Source organism: Saimiri boliviensis, chromosome 7 (genome assembly GCF_048565385.1).
Source record: "Saimiri boliviensis isolate mSaiBol1 chromosome 7, mSaiBol1.pri, whole genome shotgun sequence".
NCBI lineage: Eukaryota > Metazoa > Chordata > Mammalia > Primates > Cebidae > Saimiri > Saimiri boliviensis.
This window is the reverse complement of record NC_133455.1, coordinates 88,890,066-88,911,265: the sequence shown is the minus strand read 5'-3', so window position 1 is coordinate 88,911,265 and position 21,200 is coordinate 88,890,066. Positions and strand designations below refer to the sequence as shown.

At 40.4% G+C, this 21,200-nt stretch overlaps 1 protein-coding gene across 4 annotated transcripts in view; it reads right to left on the bottom strand.

Moving 5' to 3' along the window:
* STK38L (serine/threonine kinase 38 like) overlaps positions 1 to 21,192 on the bottom strand; it is a 193,606-nt gene extending 172,414 nt beyond the window's left edge. The window contains exons 1-3 of one of the 4 annotated variants that reach the window (XM_074402955.1): positions 18,485 to 21,192; positions 17,741 to 17,824; positions 13,627 to 13,709 (exon numbers count right to left, since the gene is read on the bottom strand). The gene's annotated coding sequence lies outside the window, so the exon portion shown is untranslated. Of the gene's footprint in view, positions 1 to 13,626; positions 17,825 to 18,484 lie in introns of all 4 variants that reach the window. The other 3 variants (XM_074402953.1, XM_074402952.1, XM_039472310.2) reach the window with 3 other exon arrangements.
* Between the last annotated feature and the right edge of the window lie 8 nt (positions 21,193 to 21,200).

The window sequence follows — 21,200 nt, the reverse complement described above, 5'->3', positions numbered from 1 at the left end:
AGGCTTCCATGAGCTGTGATCATGCCACTGCACTCCAGCCTAGGTGACAGAGCAAAACCCTGTCAAAAAAAAAAAAAAAAAAAAAAAAAAGAAAAAAGAGCAAAGCTGATCGCAACATTTTTGCAGGATGCTCAAGGCACTTTGCTTATTGACTCGCTGAAAGAAACAAGTTCTTTTAAGAAAAAGGAAACATTCTTTTAAACATAAAGAATGACAATATTGCGATGCAGTGCGTTGGCTCACACCTGTAATCCCAGCACTTTGGGAGGCCAAGGTGGACAGATCACCTGAGATCAGGAGTTCAAGACCAGCCTGGCTAACACAGCAAAACCCCATCTCTACTAAAAACAAAAAAATCAGCCAGGCGTCATGGAGCACACCTGTAATCCCAGCTACTTGGGAGGCTGAGGCAGGACAATCACTTCAACCCGAGAGATGGAGGTTACAGTCAGTTGAGATCACTCCACTGCACACCAGCCTGGGCAACAGAATGAGACTCTGTCTCAAAAAAAGAAAGAAAAAGGCCAATATTATGGCAATGCTTATTATGGGAGTTTTGAGAAAGCCAGTTAGCAGAAAAATGCCTGAAAAGCTTCGTCAGAGAGCTCTCCACCACAACAGTGCTTCTGTTCATTGCTCTCATCAGACAAGGGCAATTTGTGAGTATTTTGAGAGCTCATTAGATGTCTACCTTACAGTCCTGATTTAGCTCATTTTTACTTCTTTTTGCCTCAAAAAAATCTTTAAAGGGCACAAATTTTCTTCAGTTGATAATGTAAAAAAGACTGAATTGACATGGTTAAATTCTCGGGACCCTCAGTTCTTTAGGAGTGGACTAAATGGTTGGTATCATCGCTTACAAAAGTGTCTTGAGCCTGATGAAGTATGTTGATCAAGTTTATGTTTTATCTTTTAACTCCATTTTTATGAAGTTTTGGAGTCCCCTTGCACAGTCTATGTATGAATTCTTTGTCAGATACATATATTAAAGATATTTTCTCTCAAGGCCAGGCACAGTGGATCACACTTGTAATCCCAGCACTTTGGGAAGCCGAGGCAGGCAGATCACTTGAGGCCAGGAGTTCAAGACCAGCCTGGCCAACATGGCAAAATGGCATACCTACTGAAATTGTAAAAATTAGTGGCCATGCTGCTGTGACTGCAATCCCAGGTACTCAGGAGGCTGAGGCACAAGAATTGCTTGAACCCAGGAGGCAGATGTTGCAGTAAGCTGAGGCTGAGACTGCCACTGTACTCCAGCCTAAGCAACAGAGCAAGACTCCATCTAAAAAAAAAAATACATCTATGTCTACATCTATATCTTCTCTTAGTCCATTGCTTTTCCACTCAGTTTATTCTGTTTTTTTTTGATAAATAGAAGTTCTTAACTTTTTTTCTTTGAGACAGGGTTTTACTCTGTCACCCAGGCTGCAATGCAGTGGCCCAATTATGCCTCACTGTAGCCTTGACCTCCTGGGCTCAAGCTATCCTCCCACCTCAGCCTCCTGAATAGCTGGAACTACAGGCATGTGCCACCATGCCTGGCTAATTAAAAAAAAATTTTTGTGTGTGCAGATGGAGTCTTGCCATGTTGTCCAGGCTGGGTCTTGACCTCCTGGGCTCAAGCTATCCACCTGTCTTGGCTTCCCTAAGTGCTGGGATTTCAGGTCTCTGCCAACACACCCAGCCTGAAGTTCTTAATTTTAATGAAGTAAAATTTATCAGTCTTTTCTATTACAGAGGGTACATTTCTTTCCTGCCTATGATATTTTTCTCTACACTAAGGTCATGAAGACATTTTCCTTTATTTTCTTCCAGAGCTTTATTTGGGATACATCTAGGTCTTTGGCAATCTCAAATTAATTTTTTATGGTATGCAGTAGGAATTAGGGTTAATTTTTTTCCATATTAATATCCAGCGGACCTGGCACCATTTATTGAAAAGATCATTTATTGAAAAGACCATTTATTGAAAAAAAAAAGAAAAGAAAAAGACCATCCTTTCCCTGCTGAATTGTAGCGGTGTCTTTCTTGTAAATCATGTGACTCTTTTCATGCAGATCTATCCCAGATCAGCATTCTGTTCCACTGACCTGTGTGTCTATTCTTGCACCAATATTATACTCTCAGTTATTATAGTTCCAAAGCCAACCTTGCTATTTCTTGGTCCTTTGTATTTCAATATATATATTTTCAAACAGAATCTTCAGTCTAGTTAAATGTAATATCAAAATGCTTGGGTTTAAGTATACCATCTTTCTACCCCTTGTTTATCCCATCTGTTTTTTATTCCTTTATTTCACCCTTCATGCCTTGTTTTGTATCACACTATTGTTATTTCATTTTCTCTTCTATGAGCTATAAGGACTACAGGTGTGTGCCACAGTGCCTGGCTTAATTTTTTTTCTTTTTTTGAGACAGAGTCTTCCTCTCACCCAGGCTGGAATGCAGGGGCACAGTCTTGGCTCACTGCAACTTCTGCCTACGAGGTTTGAGCAATTGTCATGCTTCAGCCTCCCAAGCAGCTGTGATTATAGGCCACCATGCCCTGCTAATTTTTTTTTTTTTTTTTTGAGATGGAGTTTTGCTCTTGTTACCCAGGCTGGAGTACAACCTCCGCCTCCTGGGTTCAGGCAATTCTCCTGCCTCAGCCTCCTGAGTAGCTGGGATGACAGGCATATGCCACCATGCCCAGCTAATTTTTCTGTATTTTTAGTAGAGACGGGGTTTCACCATGTTGACCAGGATGGCTCAATCTCTTGACCTCGTGATCCACCCACCTCGGTCTCCCAAAGTGCTGGGATTACAGGCTTGAGCCACCACACCTGGCTAATTTTTGTATTTTTAAAAGAGATGAGGTTTCACCATATTGGCCAGGCTAGTCTTGACTCCTGGCATCAAGTGATCTTCCCACTTTGGCCTCCCAAAAGGCCAGTATTACAGGCATGAGCCATAGTGCCCGGCCTGTGCCTGGCTTTCTATTAGCTTTTTCAACAGCTTTATTGAAATAAATGCCATGTAATTCACCCACTTAAAGTATACAATTGAATGATTTTTAGTCTATTCAAAGAGCTGTACATCTATCACCTCAAATGCTTTGACATTTTCATTGCCACCAAAAAGAAATCCTGCATCCCTCAGCTATCACCCTCAATTCTCCTATATCTCCCCAGGCCTAGGCAACCATTAAACTAATTTTCTAACTCTACAGAGTTGCCCATTCTGGACATTTTATATGAACATTTAGAAAAATGTACACAATGGGTATTGGTGTGATATTATCTGAGTGTGTGTATATATGTAAGAGAGTAAGGCAGTAAAAAGAGGAGCTTCTGAGTAAAACAAGGAGTGAGGAAAGAATAGGAAGAAAGAAAAAGTGGGGATAGATTTTTATATTTTCATGAGTATGGACAATCATGTGCACTTAAAGATCAGATTTATGTTTATAAGAAAAGAACTACCCCATTAAAAAGGGGGAAAAGGACATGAGCAGACAGTTTTCAAAAGAAGACATATGTGCAGCCAATAAGCATATGAAAAAAAGCTCAACATCGCTTATCACTAGAAAAATGCATATCAAACCCACAATGAGATACCATCTCACACCAATCAGAATGGCTACTACTAAAATGTCAAAAAAATTACAGGTGCTGGTGAGGTTGCAGAGAAAAAAGAACACTTATATACTATTGGTAGAAGTGTAAATTAGTTCGATTGTGGAAAACAGTGTGGAGATTCCTCAAAAAACCTAAACACAGAACTATCATTTGACCCAAAAATCTCATTACTGGTATACAATTCCTTTGTATACCCAAACGAACACAAATTATCCTATCATAAAGGTATGTGCATGCACATGTTCATTGCAGCACTATTAACAGCAAAGACATAAAATCAACCACAATGCCCATCATGGTAGACTACACAAAGAAAAGAAAATGTGGTACATATACACCATGGAATATTATGCAGCCATAAAAAAGAACAAGATCATGGTTTTTGCAGGAAGTGAATGGAGCTGGAGGTCATTATCCTTAGCAAACTAACACAGGAACAAAAAACCAAATACCTCATGTTCTCACTTATACATGGGAAATAAATTATGTGAACATATGGACACATAGAGGGGAACAATAGATATGAGGGCTTGCAGGAGGGTGAAGGATGGAGGATGGGAGGAGGTAGAGGATCAGAAAAAATAACTAGTGGGTATGAGGCTTAATGCCTGGGTGCAAAATGATCTGTACAACAAACTCCCATGACACAAGTTTACCATTTAACAAACCTGCACATGTACCCCATACTTAAAAGTTAAAAAAAAAAAAATCAGATTTATAAATTAGGATACTGAATTCAAGGTTCTTGGTAAAGTTTCTTAAAAGAAACTAACATTGCACAGATGTATAAAAGTTTTGGTTCTCAAATATCTGCTGAAGAAAGACTGGTACATATTTTAGCACTGAAACTGTGGTAGTTCAGTCAGGGTGGTGGAAAAATATTAAGGGAAAAATATTAGAGATAGTTTAGGATATAGTTACAAAACCCCCTTTGAAGACCAAGCAGCTTATGTGGCTTCAGATGACAGAATGGGCTGAAGGTGGTCAGTTCTTACCCTAGGGCATTAGAACATAGAGTAAATACCAGGAATTGTATAAAGACTTCCCCCAGAGAAGTCTGTTTGCCCCCACCTCCATTAGCAAACCTTTAATCATCTGTGTGTGCATAACTACCTTCTACTCGGGATTGGGGAGTGGGGGTGGCAGAAGTTTTTTACCCACAAATGGTGTTTGTTTTAGGCCTCAGAACCTGGTTTTCAATTTTTACCCTCTAGTGGTGTTGACTCAAAGCCTTTGCCATTTAATGTGTGCTGAATAAAGGCCAGGAAGGCCATTGTGTCAGGGCCAGTGGCGATTAACTCCTTCTGGTGAGTGGCCAGGACATACCAGCCCGCTCTTTCACTATATTCTGTGTCTGAGTGAATTTATTCATCTGTTGCAGGGTCAGGGTCTGCCTGTCAGTCCCCAACAGTGGTGCCCGTGTGAGAAGACTTGTCAGTGGTGCCCTCTCTGAGGCGAGCTGTAATGGATTGAAGATCACAATGGAACCCCCAAAAACGAAGGTTAAAAGAGACTGTGCAGCCAGGCAGTAAGTCATTGGTACCCGCTTGGGATTACCAAGTTCAGGGGAGATTGTTCAGAGTAGGGTTTCATCATGGGACAAGTTATCAGCTCAATGGAAACAGTATATAAAAGTGTTAAAACAGCTGCTTAAAGCTAGTGGAGCCTCTGTTTCACAGGCTCAATTAAGGGACCTAATGCAAACTGTTGTTTCCCAAAGTCCATGGTTCCCAGCAGAAGGTACAGTAGACATATAGCTGTGGGAACAAGTGGGGAGAACTCTTAAACAGCATCATGCATAAGAGCAACACGTCCCAGTACCATCATCACCAGGCCAAGATAACAAAGAGGAAATAGAGGTTTTGCCTGAGCTCCATCCTCCAATAAATAGTAAAAAAGACAGGGGATATGCTCCAGCTATGGGACGTTATCTTAAACAAGCAGCACTAGAAGGCGGGCTCTTAGCCTGCCCAACAGTGCAAGATCAACAAGGCGATTAGGTACATAAAAAGATAAGAAAAAACACTAGAGGCAGAAGCCATATGGGACCAAATGAGCAGTGGGTGGAAGGAAAGCCTCGACAGCAAGAAAACTCATAAACCTGGAGCAAGCAAATGTTCCCGGGAACTTAGCCTGCATGGCCCCAATGGCAATGGGGAGCCAAGCTCAGCACATAGGCGCTAGCCTGCTAAGGAGGGGCAGAAGGCACGCACAGGAAGGCCTGCCCAGCTGGCAGCAGCTGCCCAGTGGCAGAGAGAGGGAGCAGCACAAGCAAAAAGCTGCACAGGCAAAAAGTGGCACCCAGGTGAATGTAATGTGGCTGCTGCCCAGGGCCCTGCAGTGCTGCCCTCTGGCTCCACAGGAGGCCCACAGTGAAATTTCATATGTTCCTGATATAGAAGCAATGTCCCAGATTATAATTCTCTGCTAAGATTTAAATATAATTTAAGAATTTGTAAGACCTTTTTCTGATAATGGCCACTGCTGTCATTCCAACCTTCCCCCTAACATGACCCTCTCCAAAACCTATTTAAGTAAAACTGTAACCTCTGAAGGAAGAGAAATTCCAGACAGCCCATGAACTAGCTGAGGTTAATTTACAACCTATAGGACCCCTTCAGTGGGGCCTCCCATCCCATGCAACAATTCTTCAAGATTGGCCTGTAATTGTTATTGACTTAAAAGACTGTTTTTATATGATTCCTCTAGCAGAACAGGACAGACAAAAACTTGCATTTACATTACCAGCTATTAATAGTGTCGCGCCTGTAATCCTAGCACTTTGGGAGGTCGAGGTGGGTGGATCACCTGAGGTCAGGAGTTCAAGACCAGCCTGGCCATCATGGAGAAACCCCATCTTAAAAAAAAAAAAAAAAAAAAAAAAAAAAATGAAAGACCAGCTTGCCGATTTCATTGAAAAGCGCTGCCTCAAGGAATGCTGAACAGTCCTACTACGTGTCAGTATTATGTAGAACAGGCTTTGCTCCCCAGTAGAAGGAAATTTCCCAATCACAAGATTATTCACTTTATGGATGATATGTCACTGGTAGCCCCAGTGGAGCTAGTACTTTTATATTTATATAACTCTGTCATAAAGAATACACAGTTGAGAGGTTTACTCATAGCACCTGAGAAAGTACAAATGTCATCTCCTTAGAAATATCTTGGGTACGTACTAACTTCCCAGTCAGTAAAACCTCAAAAAGTTAAATTAAATACTAGCAACTTACATACCTTAAACAATTATCAAGAATTACTGTGCAATATAAACTAGAGCCTTCCCTGTATGCTCTTTTTCTTCAACTTTATTTATGGGGTGGCCCAAAATGATAATGGTCCAGTTTATGCCAGCTCACAATTTCAACAATTTTGTTACACGCTGAACATTCAACATTCCACAGGCATTCCATACAACCCCCAAGGACAGGGCATAGAAGAACATACCCACTCCACCCTTAAAAATATGCTCAGAAAACAGAAAAGGGGGAGTATGAGTAAGGACCCTGCAACACTATTGACACAAGCCTTATTTACCCTTAATTTTTTAAATTTAGATAACAAATTTCAATCAGCTGTAAAAAAAACACTTGCTAAAACCTCTCAAGACAGAAACAGAAAGATTGGAGAAATAGAAGGAAAGAATGAGAAAGACATAAAAAGTAAGATAAAGGAGAGAGAGAAAGTAGGAAGAAGAGAAAGAAATATTAAGAAAGTTATAGATATAAGAATGCACCTTTAATAAGGAAGGTTATAAAACAAAGTCATAAAGTTAAGGCATGTCGACGATTGTGAAAGTTGTAAAAATGTTATAAAGAGAAATTTATGCAAGAAATGTTGTATAATTTTTGTTTTGAAGGTCTAAGCAAGTTTTTTTTGTTTTTGTTTTTGTTTTTTTGTTTTTTTTTTTTGAGACTGAGTTTCGCTCTTGTTACCCAGGCTGGAGTGCAATGGCGCGATCTCGGCTCACCGCAACCTCCGCCTCCTGGGTTCAAGCAATTCTCCTGCCCCAGCCTCCTGAGTAGCTGGGATTACAGGCACGCACCACCATGCCCAGCTAATTTTTTGTATTTTTAGTAGAGACGGGGTTTCACCATGTTGACCAGGATGGTCTCGATCTCTCGACCTTGTGATCCACCCGCCTCGGCCTCCCAAAGTGCTGGGATTACAGGCTTGAGCCACCGCGCCCGGCCCTAAGCAAGTTTTAAAACATTAAGTGTAAAAGAAATTCTGTGTGTAAACATATTGGCTAAAGTTAAAGAAGTATCATCCAGTTTTTCTGTAAACTAGACATTAAAATAAAGCACAAGAGGTTTTTCTTAAAGCACTAACCTGCTCTTTAACAAAGATTATAAAAGGTCTCTTAGCACAGGCACCACCCCTAGAATTTCCAGTACACCAGCACCAGCCTGGAAAATACACTCTCATCAAAGGATGGAAAGAAGAAAAACCTTGAGCCATCCTAGAAAAGACATTGCAGGACCTGCAACCCTGGATGATGCAGCTTCCTTGGATGACACATGCCCCAGATATTACCTGGGGGATGCTGAAGAAGACAACGCAGGAGACTAAGCAAATCCTGTTCCAGACACAGACGTCATTCACTTCAGATAATTTGATTCTTTTTTACTCTCTCACTTTGCCTGCTACCTGTATCTGCCACACTCTGTTGAGCCCATCTTCTAAATCACCCTTTTTTCTGCTCTGGTATTTAGACAAACACCCCCTTTCCCAGCTTCTAACAATGGAACTGCTTGGCTAAAAGGGATTAACATACCCCCAGTGGGATATGTATTTATTGATGGAATAAATGTTCTTCTCCTCCCTTTATAACATCATTTCTATAAAAGAGCCAAGAACCTTGTATGACTTATTCATTGCTATATCCCAGCAGTGCCTGCATACAATAGGGGTTGCAATAAATATTTGCTGGATAAATTAATAACAAAAGAACTTTCCTAGTATCCTCAATTTTTCAGGCCACTATGTTGAATGCTATACAATATTGTCTCTGCCCTATTAATATATTAAGGTAAATAATGTATGCTTTGTTCAAGTACGCTCAAAGTTCAATATCATACACTTCTTTTTTTTTTTTGAAATGGAGTCTCATTCTCTCACCTAGGCTGGAGTGCAGTGGCAGCATCTTGGCTCACTGCAACCTTTACCACCTGGGTTCAAGCAATTCTGCCTCAGCCTCCTGAGTGGCTGGGACTACAGGCATGTACCACCACAACCTGATAATTTTTGTATTTTTAGTAGAGACAGAGTTTCACCACGTTGGCCAGGCTGGTCTCGAACTCCTGACCTCAGGTGATCAGCTTGCCTTGGCCTCCCAAAGTGCTGGGATCATAGGCATGAGTCACTGTGTCCAGCCTCATACACTTATTAATTCTATAAATCTTAATTTGGCAAAGTCTAAGACCATGTAAGAGACTGAACTTTTATGTTTCTGATTCCTACATTTAGAAGACATAAATGAAATTTGGAGAGTTAGAATGACATATAGGGAAGTGCCTTGTTTGGAATCAGAGGAACTGTCACAGACAGTCTCTGGGTCAGTGGACAATTACCTTCTAAGCCTCAGTTTACTCTCAGAAATAAAATCAATTTACCTTTAGGAATACTGTCTTAATCTGATTTGTGCTGCTATAACAGAATACTGCAGACTGGGTAATTTTAAGTGAATAGAAATTTATGTCCTAATAGTTCTACAGGTAGGGAAGTTCAAGATCAAGGTACCAGCATCTGATGAGGGTCTTCTTCTTATCCCATAGCAGAAGGTGGAAAAGCAAGAAAGCTTGAGAGATAGACAGAAACAAATGAGGTGTCAAACTCGATCTTTTATGAGGAACCCGCTCCTGTAGTAATGAACCCACTCCCACAATAATGTTAATACATTTATAATAGCCCTCATGGCCCAAGCAGCTCTTAGATGTTCCACCTATTAGTACTGCTACAATGGCAATTAAATTTCAACATGACTTTTGGAGTGGACATTCAAACCATAGCAGATACCTACCCAACAATAACTACAGGGATGTTGTGAGGCCTAAGAAATAAAGCAAACTGGCCTGGCAGTGACTCACACCTGTAATCCCCACACTTTGGGAGGCTGAGGAAGGCAGATCACTTGAGCTCAGGAGTTCAGGAGAAGCCTGGGCAACATGGTGAAACCCTGTAAAAATACAAAAATTAGCTGGGCATGGTGGCCCATGGCTGTAGTCCCAGCTACTCGGAAGGCTGAGGCAGGAGAATTATTTGAGGCCAGGAGACGGAGGTTTCAGTGAGCCGAGATCACACCACCACACTCCAAACCTGATGACAGAGTGAGACTCTGTCTCAAAAAAAAAAAAAATTAGCTGGGCATGGTGGTGCACCTGTGGTCCCTGCTACTTGGGAGGCTGAGGCAGGAGAATCACTTGAGCACCATTGCACTCCAGCCTGAGCAACAGGAATGAAACTCTGTCCCAAAAATTAAATAAACAAATAAATAAATAATAAAACTAATTATAAATAACATTTACTGGTCATTTAGTACCAGAATAAATCCTTTACATTTATTATTAACATAAACCACATAGGATCATGTGGTTTATGTTAATAATAAATGTAAAGAATTTAGTAAGTATTTAGCAGTATGTTGTTATTATTTTGTACATATCGTAACTGAGACATGGAGTGATGATGGAACTTAACCACGGTCACATGACATGTAAGTGGTGGCATAGCCAAGGTTCAAACCCAAAATCTGTGCTCTCACCCATTATGTTTTACGTTTTCCATACAGTAAATAGTTTTTCAAGAATGATTTGTCAAGAATGCTTCCGCCAAGAAGTTCTTGCAGCAATAATCAGAAGTTGTAAGATTCTGTCTTTCCTAAACTCAACTCCTGCCTACTAAACCTAAAGCCAACTACTGGTATTCTCGATAGCTGATTCCCAGCAAAGTCATGAGACTAAAATGCAATGCTGAGTCATCCTATAAGTCCCACGTTCTGCATAGTGTGCTTTACTTGGCAATGATTCCCTTGCTTTGCTTTAGCCAAAATGATTTTTTAAAAAGCTGACATTGCATAAGTCTGAAAAGGACTTTTTGAATTCCTATAGATCAACCACTTTTAGAAAGAATAAGTACAAATCAAAAGAATTAATTTTAATCCATCTAATAAATAAAGAGGGCGTTAGCCAGGGTTAGGGGGAAATCTGTACCAGCAGTGTTCTGAAGGAAGAACAGGTATTTACAGTACTCTTTGACTACTTGTAGATGCATTTAGAATAAGCCAGTGTCTGAGACAGCATTCTATATCAGGATGGAACTTAACTGTCTTCTAAAATTACAATGCATATTTAATCTCTTACTGGATTTTTTTTCTTTGGAAAGGAAAGGACTTGTTCTCAATAATTTCTTCATTGTGCTGAGAAATAATTTTAAAATTATGGATATGACCATGGTATCTAGGGGTTTTCTTACATTTTTTGGCTCTGGCAGAAGAAAATTGTAATTTAAGAAAAATCTTTAACTTTTGCCAATTTGGGGTCTGAAAAATATGAATATAATTAATGTAAAAAGTCTGGATAATTCTGACAAAAAATGCATATCTTTTAACCTCAGCAGAGTTATGTGATTTATGAGGGTCACCTGTGAAACTCCGTCTCAAAAAAAAAAAAAAAAAAAATTCTTTTTTTTTTTTTTAAGTAGAGGCAGGGATTTCACCATGTTGCCAAGGCTGGTCTTGAACTCCTGGCCTCAAGTGATCTGCCTTCCTTGGTCTCCCAATGTGCTGGGATAACAGGAATGAGACACTGTGCCCCCACCAAGAAATGTTTTTAAATATGCTTTGTTTTTATAAAATTTGGGTTGGTATTGATGGGTTTCATTAAGCAGTATTTCAAAACTAACAATTGTTAATATTATCACTGGTCTCATCAGAAAGATTCCAGAAAAGTCTCTAAATATTGGGAAGCTGTCAAGCTCATAGGGAGGGTATAAATTTTCCAAAATTATAATTTTCACTTAAAAATGCAAATTTTATCACTGGCAAACAATACTATTCAGTTGTGTTCCCTGAAATGACAGAAATACTTGCTTCATTTTATGAGATAAAATGATATGATGGTCTGATTATAAGTTTAGTTCACTACAACATTTGGTGTTAATGGTCCTCAAAGCTGAAAAAGATCCTGCAGAGAAGTATGGATTCAAATGAAAGGGTTAGCTTCACTTCCTAAATGAGAGTATCAATTTTTCAGTCCATTCACCAATTAAAAAGATACGTTAATTACACTGATCTAATCACTATACATTGTATGTATTGAAACATCATTATGTACCCCATGAAGATGTACAATTATTATTTGTCCAGTTATAAAAAGAAAACTAAAAAAGAAAGAAGAAAAAAATGGGAGGTTTTTGTTTAAGTAATAAATGTGTATCTTCTTTGATATAAATAAATTATTCTTGGAAGTAATCAAAGTTTTCACATTTCCATCAATAGGTTCAAAACTAACTTTCTGAAAGATTTAAAAATAGAGCAGATAATCTTCAGGTAGAAGAGTTTTATAGATGGACATACATCATTTTTGACAACAAACTCTTATAATGATGGAAATATTTCCGAACATCTGTTGTCAAAATGCCTTTTATCCTGGTCTTCAAAATGCGGGTATAGATTTTCTCACTCATTGTGAAGTGTTCCCTTTTCCTGAAAGTGATACATTAAATGTGTTTTTGTATATACATTTATTTTGTTTCTCATTTTTATTTCCATACAACCACTATGGAAGAGTTTTGCAGTGCTATAAAAAAATTAAATATTATATATACCTATTATACTACCATTCTACTCCTAGGTATTTACCTAAGAAAAATTAAAGCTTAAGTCCATGCAAATACTTGTATGTAAATGTTCTTAGCCACTTTATTTGTGTTGAGCAAAAATTAGAAACAATCCAAATGTCTGTCAACAGGTGAACTGATAATGGTTTGGCCATACAGTGAAACATGTCTTAGTAACAAAGATCTAAGTAACAAAAAGGTATGACCTATTGCTATATATAAAGTACATACTATAGATTTTATTAATATAAAACTGTAGAAAATACAAACTAATCTATAATGACAGAAGGAAGATCAGTGTTTGTCCAGGGTAGGGTAGCAGAAGCAAGGAGGGGAGAAAAGATAGAATTTCATAGGGGTATGAGGAAACTTTTGGGGGTGATAAATATGGGGGTGATAAATATATTTGTTATCTTGATTGTGTTGGTTTCATTGGTGTATACATATGTCAAACTCATCAAATTGTACAGTTTAAGTAGGTATAGTTCACTGCATGTCAATTATACCTCAATTTTAAAATGAAATTAAAAAATACAATGAGTTACCACAATACACCCACTAAAATGGCTAAAGTTAAAAGACTTTGCCCAGTGCTGGTGAAGCTGAAACTCTCATACACTGCTGATGAGAATGCAAAAGGGTACAATGACTTTGGAAAAGAGACTGATACTTTCTTGAAAATTTAAAATACATTTTCCAAATATCTCAGCCATTCCATTCCTACATAATTAAGAAATGGGGAATATGTCTACACAAATACTTGTAAATGAATATTCATAGCAGCTTTATTCATTATAGCCCAAACCTGGAAATAGTCCAAACGTCCATCAATAGGTGAACGGATAAACACATTTGGTAGATCTATTAAATGCAATATATTATTCAACAATAAAAAGACTGATACACTAACAACGTATATAAATCTCAAAATCATCACAGTTACTGAAAGTAGCCAGACATCCCCCCAAAAAAAGAATACATGATGTATGATTCCATTTATATAAAATTCCAGAAAATGCAAACTAACTTATCAGAAAGCAAATCAGAAGCTACCTGGGGCTGGGGGTAGAAGGAAGGATCGATTTAAAAGGGGCAGGAGGAAGACTTTGGGGTTGATGAAATGTTTGTTGGCTTGATTTTGATAATGGTTTCATAGATGTATGTCAAAACTTACCAAATGTGGAAGGTTAAGGTTGTATTGAACTATGATTGTGCCACTGCAGTCCAAACTGGGTGGCAGAGCAAGACCCTCCCTGTCTCAAAAACAAACAAAAACTTAGCAAATTGTGCACTACACACACACACACACACACACACACACACACACAAACTTATATGTAGTTTGTCATCAATTAAACTTCAATAAATCTGCAAACAAACAAAAAGTACTGGAATATGATAGTTACTAAATGCTATCAATTAATACTTTGGTGGGGGTGGGGAGGCTATGGGTAGTAACCATCAATTGAAAGCAAATATGAAAGCTAGAAGGCCTCTGGCAGCAGACGCTCACCTCTCGTAGCCTGAAGGCAGAAAATGCTGAGGATCAGATTCACCTTTAATTTCAAGAGTGGTGAACAAGCTCTAGAAATATATGATTCTCAACTCAGGCAAGTTGGCTTCATCAAGGCCAGGGAGCGCATTGATGGGAAGGACTGTGACCCTAAGACTTGGAATGGGTCCTCTTGGTTAACACACTGTAAATCTTGAATCACAATGCCAGTGATTCCTCTGGGCTGGCACAAGCAGCCTTCTCCTCTTCCTCCCTTAAAGGTTAGCTCTACCCATTTCCTGGAAGATGATGCCAAGTCCCCTGCTTTGCAAGATAAATACCACCGCCCCACCCACTCACCTCGGCCCAGGATACACACCTGAAATACTTTGGATGTCTGTCCCCACCCAAATCTCATATAAAAAAATCCCCAATGTTGGAGGTAGGCCATGGTCAGAGGTGATTGGATCATGGGGGCAGATTTCTCATGAATGGCTTAGCATCATCTCTTGGTACTGTCATCACAATGGTGAGTGAGTTCTTGTGAGATCTGGTGGTTTAAAAGCACCTCCCATTCATTCTCTTGCTCCTGCTCTGGCCATGTGACATGCCTGCTCCCCCTTCACATTCCGACATGATTGTAAGTTTCCTGAGGCCTCCCCAGAAGCCAAGCACATATTAGCACTGTGCTTCCTGTACAGCCTGCTATTGTGAACAGTGCTGCAATAAACATATGTGTGCCTGTGTCTTTATAACAGAATGATTTATAATCCTTTGGGTATATATCTAGTAATGGTGCTGGGCCAAATGTTATTTCTATTTCTAGATCCTTGAGGAATCACAACACTGTCTTCCACAATGGTGGAACTAATTTACACTTCCACCAACAGTGTAAAAGCATTCCTATTTCTTCACATCCTCTACAGTATCTGTTGTCTCCTGATTTTTTAATGATCGCCATTCTAACTGGTGTGAAATGGTATTTCAATGTGGCTTTGATTTGCATTTCTCTAATGATCAGTGATGATGAGCTTTTCTTCATGTTTGTTATCTGCATAAATGTCTTCTTTTGAAAAGTATCTGCTCACATCTTGCCCACTTTTTGATGGGGTTTTTTCTTGTAAATTTGTTTCAGGTCTTTGTAGATTCTGAATATTAGCCCTTTGTCAGATGCGTAGATTGCAAAAATTTTTTCCCATTCTATTGGCTGCCTGTTCACTCTGATCATAATCTCTTTGGCTGTGCTGAAGCTCTTTAGTTTAATTAGATCTCATTTGTCTATTTTGGTTTTGTTGCCATTGCTTTCTTATTTCATTGAGTTGATCTTCAATCTTTTATTTCCTTTCTTCTGCTTGATTCATTCAGCTATTGATACTTGTACATGCTTCATGAAGTGTTGTGCTGTGTTTTCCAGCTCCATCAAGTTGTTTATGTTGTTCTCTATACTGGTTATTCTAGTTAGCATTTCATCTAACCTTTTTTCAAGGTTTCCTTGCATTGGGTTAGAACATGCTCCTTTAGCTCAGAGAAGTTTGTTATTACCCACCCTCTGAAACCTGCTTCCGTCAAATCACCAAACTCATTCTCCAACCAGTTTTGTTCTCTTGCTGGTGAGGAGTTGTGATCCGTTGGAGAAGAAGAGTTCTGGTTTTTGGAGTTTTCAGCGTTTTCACACTGATTTCTTCCCATTTACGTGGATTTATCTACCTTTGGTCTTTCAAGTTGGTGACCTTCGGATGGGGCCTCTCAGTGGATGTCCTTTCTGTTGATGTTGAAACTATTTGTTTGTTAGTTTTCCTTCTGACAGGCCGCTATGCTGCAAGTCCACTGGAGGTTTGCTCTAGACCCTGCTTGCCTAGGAATCACTTCCAGGGGCTGCAGAACAGCAAATATTGCTGCCTGTTCTTTCCTCTGGTAGCTTCATCCCTGAAGGGTACCCACTAGATTCCAGCCAGAGCTCTCCTGTATGAGGTGTCTGTCAGCCCCTGCTGGGAGGTGTCTCCCAATCAGGATACACAGGGGTCAGGGAGCCACTTGTGGAGGCAGTCCGTTCCTTATTGGAGCTCAAACACTGTGCTGGGAAATCCATTGCTCCCTTCAGAGCTGATGGGCAGGGATGTTTAAGTCTGCTAAAGCTGTACCTAAAACTGCCCCTTTTCCCAGATGCTCTGTCCCAGGAAGGTGGAGGCTTTATTTATAAGTCCCTGACAGGCTGCTGCTTTCTTTCAGAGATGCTCTGCCCAGCAAAGAGGGAGTCTAGTGACACAGTCTGCCTGAAGTGTCCTTGCTGAGCCGCCATGCCCTCCACCCAGTCACTGTGTAAACTTCCTGGAGACTTTGTTTACACAGGTGAGGTTAAAACTGCCTATCCTAGCCTCAGCAATGGTGGATGCCCCTCCCCCCACCAAGCTTGAGTATCTCAGGCCGAACTCAGATGCTGTGCTGGCTGCGAGAATTTCAAGCCAGTGGACCTTAGCTTGCTAGTCTTCTTGAAGGTGGGACCCACCGAGCCAGATCACTTGGTTCCCTGACTTCAGCCCCCTTTTTCAGGGTAATGAGTGGCTCTGTGACTCTGGCATTCCAGGCACCACTGGATTATGAAAAACAAAACAAAACAAACCAAAACTGCTGCAGCTAGCTCAGTGTCTTCCCAAACGACCACCCAGTTTTGTGCTGGAAACCCAGGGCATTGGTGGTGTGAGCACCGGAGGGAATCTCCTGGTCTGCGGGCTGTGAAGATGGTGAAAAAAGCGCAGTATCTGAGCCAGAGTGCCGGGAAAAGTCCCTAATGGCTTCCCTTGGCTAGAAGAGGGGGTCCTCCAGCCCCTTGTGCTTCCTGGGTGAGGCAACACCCCATCCTGCTTTAATTTGCCCTCCTTGGGCTGCACCCACTGTCTAACCAGTCTCAGTGAGATGAACCAAGAACCTCAGTTGGAAATGCAGAGATCACCCATCTTCTGCATCGCTCTAGCTGGAAGCTGTTCCTATTTGGGCATCTTGCTGAAAAATCCCCAGATTTCTTACCTCACAGTAAATGAATGTCTCTGCTCTCTTTGCCCCAGCCTTACCCTTGGGGCTATCAATGAGAATCCATGAGATTTTTTTCCTACCCAAGTGAATGGGGTCAAGTAAAACAAACAAAAATCAAGGCTAGGTACAGAGTGACTCTATTTGAAATTATTAAAGTAGCGCTACAGTCTGAATTGTTGTGTCCCTCCATCCCCTGCAAATTTGTATGTTGAAATACTAACATAGGAATGATGATGGTATTAGGGAGTTGAGTCTTTGAAAGGTGACTAGGTCAAGAAGGCAAAGGCCTCATGAGTGGGATTAGTACCTCTAAAGAGCCCCAACAGTTTCCCTTGCTTTTTCTACCATGCGAGGACAGTGAGAAGGTGCCATCTACAAACTAGAAGTGGGTCCTCACCTCACCAGACACCAGGTCTGCCAGCACTTTGACCTTTGACTTCCCAGGCTTCGGAACTGCGGGAAATAAATTTCTGCTGTCTATAAGCTATTGGCTTATGGTATTTTGGTATCTATAGCAGCCCGAATGGATGAATACAAACAGGGAGAGAGGAACTATTTTAATAGGGTCAGGGAAACTATTGTAACAAGGAGAATGCCTCAAAGGTAAGATCTGCAATCATCTCAAAGATCAGATAGCAATGGGCTTTTTTCTCTTTTTCTCCTACAGGAAGGAATAAACAGGCCTAGAAAAAAACTAGTGTGGAGGGGAGGAGCAGGTGACATTAATGGGACAGTTGAGCATGGAATGTCCTTCTTGGTGGCTTACCAATTTTCAGGAGGGGTGGTTAGGGAGGGACTATTCCACAGTCCAGTGCTGGCCTAGGCTGAGGGTGGATCAAAGTCCAGTGGCCTATGGGGAAGGGAGAAGCATAAAATTGGGTCAAGTTAAAAGGCATTTTGTCCAGATTAGTCTATAGGGACAAAAAGCTCAACTAAGTACTTTGAGGCAAACAATGGAATTTAGAGGGTCAGTCTGGCTTTATCATAGGTAAAGGAAGGGATTATTCACAGTTCTGGTGGTTCTTTGCAGTAAGCCGTTTCTGGAAATGCAACAAGAGGGAGGGATTTCTTTTTTCTTTTTCTTTTTTTTTTTTTGAGATGGAGTCTCGCTGTAGCATCAGGCTAGAGTGCAGTGGCATGATCTTGGCTCACTGCTACCTCTGCCTCCTGGGTTTTTAAGCAATTCTCCTGCCTCAAAGCAGCTGGGACTACAGGTACGTGCCACTATGCCCAGCTAATTTTTTAATTTTTTAGTAGAGATGGAGTTTCACTATGTTGGCCAGGATGGTCTTGATCTTTTGACCTGGTGATCCACCCACCTCGGCCTCCCAAAGTGCCGGGATTACAGGCATGAGCCACCTTGCCCAGCCAAGACAGGGATTTCTTAACTGTCACTGTTTTCCAGGAGCACAGGGCTCAATTAAATGTTAATACTGTGGTCAGTGGCCAGGTACCCTATAAGTAGGAGACAGGGAAACAGGTTGGGGAGTGTTTTACATGTCATACTAACCTCTCAACATTTAGCATGTCCTCAACGGGACTATCCTCGCTGGCATTTGTTTGTAGAATCAGAAGTATATCTATTCCAGCAACATATCTGAAGTAGAAGCCATGATCACAGTGCATCAAGTCAACCTGAAGGGTCTTAGCTACCAAGTTATATTTATCTCCCCACCTCACTGGTTACCTTGCCCAGACCCCAAGTTGAATTCAGGTGCCTCTTCTCCTTACTGGACCAGTTATAATAGTAACTTAGGCACCTATATTCAATGAAACCATGAAGCTTTTCCCGTAGGCTTTCCCGTAGGCTTCCAGAAATTTCAACAGGGGTGTAGGGTGTGTGGTCCTTCAGTAATAGAGAGAATATGGCTTTATCCTAAGGGCTTTTCTCCTTTAAACAACTTAGTATGTGTAAAAGAAGAAAGAGGCAGGAGATGCAAGACACATCCATCCATTGTTTTTGGTCCTCTCAAAGGTGGGTACCAGGCAGGAAGGTCATTGCTGATAAATCTATTTTGGCTTTGAAAACCCCCTAATCCAACAGTCATAGCCACACAGCTTTCCAAGTGGGGCCAGGGGGTGTGCACCCCTTGGCTGACCTGGACTTAACTGGCACTACAACCTTGTTTAGCAATAAGGGCTTTAGGGTGATGCAGTTAGCGAAGTTTTTTTGATCCTCTTTCTCCTTTTATTCTTTCACTTCCCTAACTCCTCCCATATTTTCTGTAAATGCTAACTCCTTGATCAAATCCCTTATTCCTGTAATGTTTGTAGTAGCATTTTTTTTCACGGCTACACTCCATTGAGTCTACCTCATATTGACACCTTTTGCTACCAGAAGAGGCAGCAGAGACAGAATCTTCTGGAATTTCTTCTCTGGATTAAAAGGCATAATGTTCCCATTGCCAAGGTAATCGACTGTCTATGTTAAAAGTTACTTATCACTTGTAGTCATTTGTTTGTTAACTAATGCCTAGACACAAGGTTTACTTACATTAAATCAAAGTGAAATGCCAGAGTATCCTTCCTTGGTTTACAGAGAACATTATCAAAGACACAAATTCTGGGGTAAAATTATTATACATAACTTACTCACATCCTATCTTCTCTGGAAGGATGCAGAGGACACTCTCTTCATTAAGGCTTTTAAAAAAAACCATTGGTGAGGGGAAATACTATCATTCTTGAAAGGCTCTACTGGCTATTATAGGTCAAGAATGATAGTAAAGGATACTCCCATTGAAACTGACTCCCGGGTATGGTGGCTCATGCTTGTAATCCCAGCAGTTTGGGAGGCTGAGGCAGGCAGATCATCTGAGGTCGAGAGTTCGAGATCAGCCTGACCAACATAGAGAACCCCATCTCTACTTAAAATACAAAATTTGCTGGGCGTGGTGGCACATACCTGTAATCCTAGCTACTTGGGAGGTTGAGGCAGGAGAATCGCTTGAACCCAGGAGGCCGGAATTGCGGTGAGCCAAGATCACGTCACTGCACTCCAGCCTGGACAAGAGCAAAACTCCATCTCAAAAAAAAGAAACTGGCTCCCTAAATTCAATAGAGATTATGGAGTTAGGATGGTTAAGGCACAAGTGGAAGGATTTAGCATTCAGAAACAAAGAGAGATTGGTCATCTAAATTGACAGCAGAGCAAGTAGTAATCAAAATGGTTTCACTTCTATCTGTAGGGCTAGTTAACGGATCTGGTGCCCCTAGAACTGAAATAGAGAAGCAGGATATTAAACTCTTCTTAATTTACATATGAAAAAATCAAATTGTAGGTCTAATGAAGAAAGGTCTTTCATTATAAGAGCCACAGCTTCTTATCTAGTTTTGAGGTTTAAATCAGCTTAGATCATTGACATTTAATTATCAATATATTAATAAAATAAAACTTAGGGTTACTATTTTATTATTTGTTTTATTCTGTTTCTCATTCCTGAGTTACCTGAATCTTTTTTAGTATTCTACCTTAATTCATTGATGTTTCTGAAAACAATTTGTGTAGTTTTTCAGAGAAAAAAAATCTGTGTTGCTCTAGGGTGATCCCAATACTTCTTACATTCTGCTGTTCAGTATAAGTATCTTACCATTTAAACTTGAAGATAAAAATCTTACCATAAGGTTCCTTTACTCTTGCCTTTATTATACAGGTGACTTAATTACCTGTGCAGGCCTGGTGAGGAGGCCAGGCTGGAGGATCACTCGAGGCCAGGAGTTTGACATTAGCCTGGGCAACATAGTGAGACCCCATCTCTTAAAAAAAAAAAAAATTAGCTGGACATGGTGGTACATTCCTGCAGTCTCAGTTATTGAAGAGGCAGAAGTGGGAGGATCACCTGAGCCCAGGTTGAAGCTGCAGTGAGCCATGATCACAGCACTGCACTTCAGCTTGGGTGACAGAGACCTTACCTTAAAAAAACAAACGAACAAAAACTACGTATATATCCTCTAGAGAATCGTATAAAACAGTGCTTTTTCTTTCAATTATCAAACGTAATTTTTAAAACCTCAAGAGAAGTCTATTATATTTACTCTATACATTGTGTCTTCTTTATTCCTGCCATTCTGAGTTTTCTACTGCTATAATTTCCCTTTTTTCTAAAAAGGTTCCCCTGACAATTCTTTTAGAGCAGGTTTACCAGGGATAAATCCTGTTAGTTTTCCTTCATTTGAAAAATGTCATAACATTTTCTATTTGTACCTTCTTGACTCCTTTATAACAC